Genomic DNA, 10,241 nt, shown 5'->3' with positions numbered 1-10,241 from the left:
TGAACCCTAGTGATGTAGAGATAAGCGCTATGCTTGACTTGCTGGCTGAGGATTCTTCTGATGCTGCTCCTGCTGGGCCACTGGTAGTGGCGCCCCTCCCAGATGCTGATACAACTTTGGATACTAAGAAACCTGCCAGTACTCGCCCGAGGCGCCCTTGCCGAGCCAATCAGCCTGATCCTTCTGCTGATGAGCAGAAGAAGAAAAGAAGACGCCTCCGGCGAGTATCCAGTTTGGATCGGGACGCTGGTACTTCGGTTCCTGCTGCTAAAGAAATGCCTGTGACTGAACTTACTGATGCTGACCCCAATGGGTGTACCCAATCCACTGCTGATCCCAAAGTGGGTGCTCCATCTGTTGCTGATCCCAATGGGGGTGCTGCTTGTGTTGCCAATGTGGACGACGACGAGGAGGAAGATGAAGTTCCTTTGACTCGGAAAAACAGTCGGCAATTCATCGCCAGCGGTGAGAGTAGTGGAGTTCCCTCTCCTGCTTTGTCTGCTCTCATTGGTTTGCAAGAACTGTCCCTGGCCAACTTTGATTAGACTCTTGAGGATATGGTTCCAGAGGACTTGTTATCGGAGCCGGTGGATGATGGTGTGATGGAGGTTTGCGCTGATGTGCTTGATGCTGGGTTGAGGTCATCCCGTGCCTCGTCGACCTTAAAGCGCGATCTCGAGGGTCGGGAGACTGACTTGGATCGTCCTGGTCCTATGGAAGTAGCTGAGGGCCCGTCAACCTTAGAGGTGGCTACTGCAGAGAACTCGGACCCCAAGGATGGTGTTGACACATGCCCAGCCCCCGAGGATGTCGCCGGGGATGACTTGGCTCGGGTGGGAAGTGTAAGCCACTGCCCAGCCCCCGAGGGTGCTGCTGGGGATGATCCGGCTCAAGTGGGCAGTGCAAACTATGACCCAGCCCCCGAGGGTGTCCGAGCGGGGTCTCCCTCCTGTACTTCCATGGACGTTCATGCGGGATCGCCTCCACACTCTGGCTGTATGGTGGTAGCCCAAGCCTTGGTTCTGACCCCTTTTAGTTTGATTGTCTCCTGCTAGGAATGACTCGGCAGATCTCCGCTCTTGAGGAAAAACATTCCCGAGATCAGGCTGAATTGGTCCAACGGTGCACTGGCTTTGAGGAAAAGTACTCTCAGAGCCAGACTGAACTGGGTCAGGTCTCCGCTGCCTTAGATGATGCCAATGCACTGAGTTCTTCTCTTCATGCTCAGCTCAACTCTGAAAAGGTGATTTATGAAGCTGTGCTTTGCCTTGTTGTGCTCCTATTACTTGCTTGGTTTTTTGAGGGAGTTGACTTTTGTTTGCAGGAAGAAAAACGTATCCTTGCTGCTTCTCGCGACAGTCTTGATAGATTGTATCGTGATTCTAGCAACTCGCTGACTATCCTGGAGAGGAGTCACCGCTTCACCATGGAAGAGTTGGACAACCAACACTGTAAGCTGCAGGAATCTTCGGATGAGGTGACTCGGCTCAAGCAGCTGATATCAGCGAAGGACGCTACCATCAAAGAGCTCCGAGCTTCCAAGAAATCCATCACCCAGGAGTTAGAAACTGCTCGACTGGCTGCCAAGGTTGCCGAAGAAACTTCTGTTACTCTCAAAACCCAGCGCGACAGAGCCATGGACAAGGCTATTCGGGCGGGGCGAATCTTGATGAGGAGACCCGGCGTGGTTGTTCCCGAAGACATAAGGGCTGATGTGAATGCTGCCCCTGATTCCTCGAGTCGTCCTTCCTCATCGATCGCTCCTGAGAAAAATATCACCAAGTAGAGAAACATTTTTGCGTGCTCTAAGCGCGCGGTTAGTATGGTCAGACTTTTGCTAGAGGACGCCATTTCAGTACTTGGACGATATTGTTATTTTCATATTGTTTCAGAATTCATTAGTTTGTAAATTTGCAGTAGTAAAATGATGCGCGATGGTTATGAAATTTGTTTGCGGGATTTAGAAGTCATCCTTATATGGGTAATTGTAATCATGTCAGATCGCCTTAAGTCGCTGCTGACTTAAGTCGATTGCTTTTGTTAATAGGGCGTAGTGGTCACCCTGAATTGCGTAGGCGTGAGCATGTTGCACCGGCTTAAATCGCCACTGACTTTAGTCGATCGCTCTGTTAGCAGGGCATAGTGGTCACCCCGAGTTAAGTAAGCGTGAGCATGTTGCACCGCCTTAAGTCGTTGCCGACTTAAGCCGATTGCTCCGTTAGCAGGGCATAGTGGTCACCCCGAATTGCGTAGGCGTGAGCATGTTGCACCGCCTTAAGTCGTTGCCGACTTAAGCCGATTGCTCCGTTAGCAGGGCATAGTGGTCACCCCGAGTTAAGTAAGTGTGAGCATGTTGCACCGCCTTAAGTCGTTACCGACTTAAGCCGATTGCTCCGTTAGCAGGGCATAGTGGTCACCCCGAGTTAAGTAAGAATGCAAGTCAATCGTGAACAAACTGAGTATCTTTGAAACCCCCTTTTTTATTGATGACATATTTCCACTTTACAGAGTACATCGTCGTTCCGATAGCTTTTGAAATACAGCTAGGGACAAAACTTCCTGAGGTGTTCTATGTTCCAGGAGTTCCCGACTTCTGTGCCATCCATCTGAGTGAGACGATATGATCCTGGCCGAGTGACTTCCCATAAGGGCGATAACTTGTGCCGTCCCTCCCCCGTTAGAATTCGGCGGAGGACGAGATCTCCTGCTGAGAAGGATCGCTGTCGCACAGCCTTGTCGTGATAGCGCCTTAGAGTCTGCTGGTACCGTGCTGATTGGATTACCGCATTCAGCCGTTCTTCTTCAAGTACATCAATGTCCTCCAGCCTGGTGGCCTCGACTTCTGCTATGTTTTCGAAGATCAACCTTGGCGCCCCGAACTTGAGATAAGCGGGTAGCACTGCCTCCGACCCATAGACCATGAAGAAAGGAGTGTTTCCATGCAGAGCTCGGCTAGGTTGGGTTCTTAGGCTCCAAACGACATAGGGCAATTCCCTTATCCACTTTCTCGCGAATTTTTCATTCTTATCGAAGACCTTTTTCCTGAGTGCCTCTAGTATCATCCCGTTGGCTCGCTCAACCTGCCCGTTGGCTCTTGGATGTGCTACAGATGCATACTTGATCTGAATGCTTTTTTGCTCGCAGAAGTCGAAGAACTCTGAACTTGTGAAGTTGGATCCTAGGTCAGTTATGATGCTGCTTGGTATCCCGAATCTGAATATTATGTCTTGTATGAATTCCACGGCCTTAGCAGAAGTTAAAGAAGCAATGGGCTTGAACTCTATCATTTAGTGAATTTGTCGATTGCTACCAATACATGAGTGTATCCTCCTTGAGCTTTCTTGAAAGGTCCAATCATATCCAGTCCCCAGCATGCGAAAGGCCAAGTTACTGGTATGGTCTGCAGTTGCTGTGCTGGCAGATGTTGTTGTTTTGACAAGTATTGGCAAGCTTCGCACCTCTGAACTAACTCGGCTGCATCATTCTTTGCTGTTGGCCAATAGAATCCTGACCTGAAGACCTTCCCGACTAGTGTTCTGGATGCTGCATGTATTCCACATTGCCCAGCATGGACCTCCTCCAGAAGTTGCTTCCCAGTAGATGGGAGAATGCACTTCATGAGGACGCCTGATGCACCCCTTCTGTACAATGTCTCCCCAATGAGTGTGTAGTGAGCCGACTGTCTGGCAATGCGCTCGGCTGAATTCTTATCATCTGGTTCCTCTTCATTCTTTATATACCTGATGATTGGCCTTCTCCAGTCATCAGAATCTGACTCGGGTTGATCTATGATATTACATTCTTCTGTTTGATCCATTGAAATGCTCGGCTGTAGTACTTCTTGCACAAAGACTCCAGGTGGGACCTGAGTTCGACTGGATCCTAGCTTGGACAATACATCGGCTGCCGTGTTTCGATCTCTTTCTACATGATGAAATTCCAGGCCCTCAAATTTATCTTCCAGCTTCCGGACGGCAGTGCAGTATTTTCCCATTGAATCGCTTGAACAATCCCACTCTTTGTTTATCTGGCTAATGACTACCAGAGAGTCTCCGTACACCATCAATCTCTTGATGCCCAATGATATGGCAATGTTCAATCCATGGATCAGAGCTTCATACTCGGCTGCATTGTTGGAGGCCGGAAACAGCAACTGGAGGGCATACTTGAGGTGCTCGCCTCCAGGTGCGGTGAAGAGAATTCCTGCTCCCGCTCCCTGCAGCTTCAGCGAGCCATCAAAATACATTCGCCACACTTCTGCAGTCTCTGGGTTATCTGGTACTTGCTATTCAGTCCACTCTGATACGAAATCAACCAGTGCTTGAGTTTTGATGGCGGTGCGAGGTCGGAACTCGATGTCATGAGATCCTAGCTCGCAAGCCCACTTGGCTATTCGGCCAATGGCCTCCTTGTTGTGAAGAATATCCCCTATCGGAAAACCAGTGACTACTATGACTTTGTGGTCATCAAAGTAGTGACGTAGCTTGCGGGCAGTTAGAAGTACTGCATATAATAGCTTCTGAAATTGAGGATACTTTTTCTTTGAGGGGCCTAGAACTTCACTGATGAAGTAAACAGGATGTTGCACTGGGTAGGCATGTCCTTCTTCTGCTCGCTCGACTACCAACGCGGTGCTTACCACGTGAGTCGTGCAAGAGATATACAGTAGTAGATCTTCAGCTGGTTGAGTTGCCGTAGCTCGTCGGGGTGGCTTCAGTACTGGTGGTGTTGTCAAGAATTTCTTCAGTGCATCTAGAGCCTCCTGTGCCTCTGAAGTCCACTGAAACTTGTCCACCTTCTTGAGTAGCTTGTAAAATGGTAAACCTTTTTCTCCCAGGCTGGATATAAATCTGCTCAGAGCTGCCATACATCCAGTAAGTCGCTGAACCTTCTTTTGTGATCGAGGTGCTTCCATCTTCATGATAGCTTCAATTTTGTCCGGATTAGCCTCAATTCCCCGGTGGCTGACAATAAACCCGAGTAACTTTCCTGCTGGTACCCCGAAAACACATTTTTCGGGATTAAGCTTCCATCTATACCGTCTCAGACTGTTGAAAACCAGCTGTAGGTCTTCGATGAAGTTTTCCGAATTCTTTGTTTTGATTACCACATCATCTACGTAGGCCTCCACACGCTTGCCCCAGTGATCGGCTAAGCACGTTTGAATGGCTCTCTGATAAGTCGCTCCAGCGTTTTTGAGGCCGAACGGCATGGAGGTATAACAGAAAGCACCAAACGGAGTGATGAACGCTGTTTTTTCCTCGTCTTCCTTCGCCAAACTAATTTGATGGTATCCGGAATAGCAATCCAAGAAATACAGCACAGAACATCCAGCGGTGGAGTCCACCACCTGATCTATTCTTGGGAGCCCGAAGGGATCCTTCAGACAGTGTTTGTTGAGGTCAGTATAGTCGACGCACATGTGCCAATCCACTTTATTCTTTTTGAGTACAAGAACAGGGTTGGCTAACCACTCGGGGTGTAACACCTCTCTAATAAATCCAGCCGCGACCAAGCGAGCTAACTCGGCGCGAATGGCCTCTCTCTTGTCGGGCGTGAAACGACGTAGCTTTTGCCGAATCGGCCTTGCCTGGGGATAGACCTTCAGTTTGTGCTCGGCCAGTTCTCTTGGGACTCCCGGCATATCCGCAGGTTGCCATGCGAATACATCTCGGTTATCTTGCAGAAACTGGACGAGCGCGCTTTCCTATTTGTCGTCCAGGCTGGAGCTGATGATGGCAGTCTTGCGTTCATCAGCGAATCCCAGGTTGATCCTCTTGGTTTCTTCAGTCGGCCACATAGAGGTCACGGCCTGAGCTTCGTTTGCCGGTACTGCAAGGTCCTCCTCACGCTTAGAGTTCGCCTGTGTTGGAGAAACCGTCGACGGCTTGGTGGTGAGGGCTGCTTGGATGGCCACTCGGAAACACTGTGCGGCGCCTTGGAAGTCGGCGCACACAGTTATGATTCCTTGTGGTCCTGGCATCTTCAGTATCATGTATGTGTAATGTGGAATGGCCATGAATTTGGCCAATCCCGGCCTCCCGATGATAGCGTTGTACCCGCAGTCGAAGTTCGCCACTTCGAACCTCAGGAACTCGGTTCTGTAGTTCTCCGGAGTTCTGAAGGTGACAGGCATGTAGATGTGGCCCAGCGGGTATTCCCCTTCCGTCGGCACGATGCTGAAGAAAGGAGTGTCCGACTCGTGGAGCTCTTTGAGGTGAACTCCCAAGCCTTGGAGTGTCCGGGGGAAGGTGACGTTGATGCTGCTCCCCCCGTCCACTAGCACCTTCTTCACCCGGCTCTCTCGGATCACTGGATCGACGAGGAGCGGGTATTTGCCTGGATGGTCGAAGTTGAGCCATTGATCCTCCCGAGTGAAAGTGATCGGGTGCTCCGACCACCAGTATGGGGCGGGAGGACCGGTGGTCGCCACCAGTATCTGGCGGTCATTGAGCTTTTGTTGTCTTTTGTTCTCCTGCGACCCATGTCCGCCAAAGATGACGTTGACCTCTCTGTCAACGCGCGGGAAAGCTCCTCCTCCTCCCTCCTCCTGCCGATGGGGTTGTCGTGGTTCATCTGGTCCTCCCCTCGGCGGAGGAGGAGGTAGAGGTTGGAAGGGTCGGTCGTGCCCGACGGAGTGCTTGAAGTCCCGACAGTTACGAAGAGTGTGGCGCATGTCCTTGTGGTACGGGCACTGGGCGTCGAGGATGTCGTCCAGCGTGCGCTCGCCTCCGCGAGGTCCTCCTCGGGCGCGAGAGGCAGGTGGTCCGGCGGCGTGCACTTCTTCGCAAGGCCTCTTTTCCCAGCGTTTGTCGGGTTGCTGGTTCGTGTCACGTCGTGGTGCTGCTGGTGCGGGCTTTGCTCCTTCGATGAGGTCCTGGGCCTGCTCGTCGGCGGTGATGTAGAGGTCGGCTTCCCGGAACAGCTCCTCGGAGGTAGTCGGCGCCTTCTGTAATATGGCTCGGACGAAAGCCGAGTCGTTGGATCCTCTGTAGAAGTCCTCGATCACGGCTGCCTCCGTGACCTCGGGGATACGATTTCTCATGGTCTGGAACCTTTTGAGGTACGACCGGAGAGTTTCGTCCCCCCGGCGCTTGATGGATTTGAGGTCCCATGGTTGCGCCGGTTTGTCGGAGAGGGACTGGAAATTGGCGGTGAAGCGTCGACTGAAGTCGCCCCAGTCGTCGATGCAGTGTCGGGGTAGATGTCGCAGCCATTGCAGCGCGTCTTGCCCAAAGACAATGGGTAAGTACGCGGTCATCACGTCTTCGGACGCCCCGGCAGCTCGAGAAGCGGTGGTGTAGACGGCTAGCCAACCCCCTGGATCCTGCTTAGGTTCATATTTGTCGACATTGGATACCTTGAAGTTGGGAGGCCATTGGATGGCCCTAAGGCGCGGAGTAAGAGCAGACACTCCGCACGTGTCCTCCTATCGTCGGGGATGATGTCTGTCCCAGGGAGGGGAGTAGTTGTTGTGGTTCCTCGACCGTCCCCGGGTGGTACCGCCAGTTGAGGCCGTTGCCGACTCAGTTCTGGTGGCCTGGCTCCGAGCTGGGATGCCATGATCCCTGTCGTACTCCTCCCAGCGGCGGATCTCGTTCTCATGCCGCCATTCACGCGAAGCATTGATGGAGCTTCGCGCGTCTCGGCGACTGTTGATGGCGTGTCGTAGATCGTTCGGCGGGTGAGCAAGCGGTAGAAGATGGTTGGCCGCCTGGGTAAACAGTCGTCGGTAGCCCTCGGCGTCGGGAGTCCGAGGGAGTCCATCAGCTATCCGAGCTAGTACTCCTCCGACTTCACTCGGCGTGTTCATGGCTCGGGCGAAGTCGGGGTTCAGGTTGCGCCCGAAGAATGGATTCTCCCGTCGTTGCCTCACATCTTTCTCGGCTTGTTCCTGAGCCCGGCGGCGATCACGTCGTTGGGAGTTCCTTCGTTCTCTGAAGACACGTTCTTCCGGAGTTTCTCCTATCTCCGAGACCTCGTCTCGCGAGACAGGTTGTTCCGGATCCCGTTCTCCGGCCGCATGATGTCGTCGAACGTTCCGGCGCCGGTTCCTCCGTCGGCAGGATTCTCATTGAGGCGGTTCTTCTCCGGGTGCGGTCGGCTCGTCGTCGGAGACGGTGGGCGACTCCACTCTCCCGATGAAGAGGACGTCGAGGTAGAATGGTGCTGCTGTCGTGACGATCTTCTTTCCGTTCTCGTTTGAGGGCGGAGGAACGGAAAGAACGACTTGCTTCCCCTTGGTCTCCTTTTTCCTCGCGGTCTGTGTCCATTCTTTTGTCGGGGAAGTAGACAGTGGAGTTCTCCGGGTCAGCGGGCCCTCGGCCCCTGACTTTCCGGAGACGATCTTTTTCCGGAGAGCTAGAGGTTGTGCTTCTCTGACATTTTCGGAGTTTGTTGGAGGAGACTTCTTTTCCGGCGGATCCGCAATGCGGTGTAGAGTTCCCTCTTCATCGGCTACGGATGAGATCGTTCCGAAGCAGAATACGGATCCGGGACGAAGGGTGATCTTGCTGTGGAAGGTGACGACCATTGAGCTAACTTGGATCGTCGACACACCCCCTACCTGGCGCGCCAGCTGTCGGTGTTTTGGGTCCGACCGCACACCCGGGGTTGCCCCTCAAGGTGTTTTTAGGAGTAGGACGGTGTTGATGACTGTAGCAAAATGGTTCGTGCCAGATGCACGAGGGACAGTGGACAAGGTTTACAGGTTCGGGCCGCTTAGAGACGCGTAACACCCTACGTCCTAGTGAGTATGCTTGGTGAATGAGGTTACAAAAGAGCTCTCTGAATTGAGAATGCAGAGAGTTGGAGTGGATGGCTAAGTAATAGGGTCGATCGTTCTGAAGGGGTGCCCCCTAGGCCTTATATACTCGACCGTGGGGCAATACATGTGGATATGATAACAACGTGTAGCTAAAAGATAGTGAACTGCTTGAATTTATCTCCTGGTAGTTCTGCCGACTTATCCTCGCATGGCTCCATTACATGGGGGCTCCAGCGCGGGAAAGTCGGATCTCTGTTGTGGTCACTCGCTCGACGGTGTGGGTCATCCGGGTTCGCACCAATCCGGCCTCATGTCGATCTGCTTTGCTGGTTGTCTCTCCCCAGGCCCACGAAAGAATGACCTTACGATTTATTGGGCCCTTGGGCCTTTCGTGAGGTCTTTTACTCTTTTAGTGGACCCGGGGGATATCTATCCCCCACACGCGCAGAGCGCGCCATGGCCATGCCATCATGGCCGGCGGGGCCGGACCACCGCGGCCAGTGCAGGGGGACGGGGCCGGAGGGCGAGAGCGCGCGCAGGGCGCCGCGCCAGGGGGCTCGCCGGAGCGGGCGGACGAGAGCGCGCCGGGGTGGGGCGAGGGCACGCCGGAGCCGTGCCGAGGGGCAGCCGCTCGGGCGCGTCGAGCCGAGGCCACGGCCGGCCACCACGCCGGGGCAGGGGGTCGTACGGGAGCGAGGAGGGAGGGGGCGCCGAGGGCGAGCGGGCCGGGCGGGCGCCGGGCCGCCATGGCCGGGCTGAGCGCCGCCGTGCCGAGCGAGGGCGGACGAGCCGCGCCACCGCGGGCACGGGGAGGGAGCGGGGTCGGGCTGGGCGCCACCGGAGCGGACGGGGCCGCGAGCACCGAGGGCGGGGCGGACGGGGCCGGCGAGCTCGAGGGCGGGCGCGGCCGCGGCGCGGGGAGGGCGCCGGCGAGCTCGAGGAAAGCAGGAGGGAGGGGAGAGGGAAGGGAGGTCGGGCTCACCGCGGGCGAGGATCAAAGGCAGCAGCGGCGGTTCGACGAGCGAGCTGGGGAGCGGGCGGGTTGGGCAGGGGAGGAGAGAGAGATTTGGGGCGGGGAGAGAGGGTGACAGGTGGGGCCCGCAGGGGAAGAGGCGGCGGCGGGCGTAACCGCCGTGCGCTGCGCGCGGGGGATGCGGGAGGGGGGCGTGGCTGGGCCGCCTCCTGGGCCCAAAGCGGGGGGCGCCGAGGGGGCGAGCTGGGCCGCGGCATCGCCGGCCCACGGCGCAAGGGGGGAAAGGGGGGAGGGGGCAAGGCCGGTTGGGCCGGCCGGCCAGCTGGGCCGCGCGCCAAGGGGGGGGGGGCTGGGCCAAAAGGAGAGGAAAGGGAGGGGAGAGAAAAGAAAAAGATTTTCCTTTTTCTAATATCTATTTTTTCTAGATGAATGCTTTCACACTTTGAGTCAATCAAAAAGATGTGTGGTTCAGCATGGTGCAGCAAATCAAAGAAAATAACT

Source organism: Zea mays, chromosome 9 (assembly GCF_902167145.1).
Source record: "Zea mays cultivar B73 chromosome 9, Zm-B73-REFERENCE-NAM-5.0, whole genome shotgun sequence".
NCBI lineage: Eukaryota > Viridiplantae > Streptophyta > Magnoliopsida > Poales > Poaceae > Zea > Zea mays.
Note: the sequence above shows the minus strand (reverse complement) of the source record.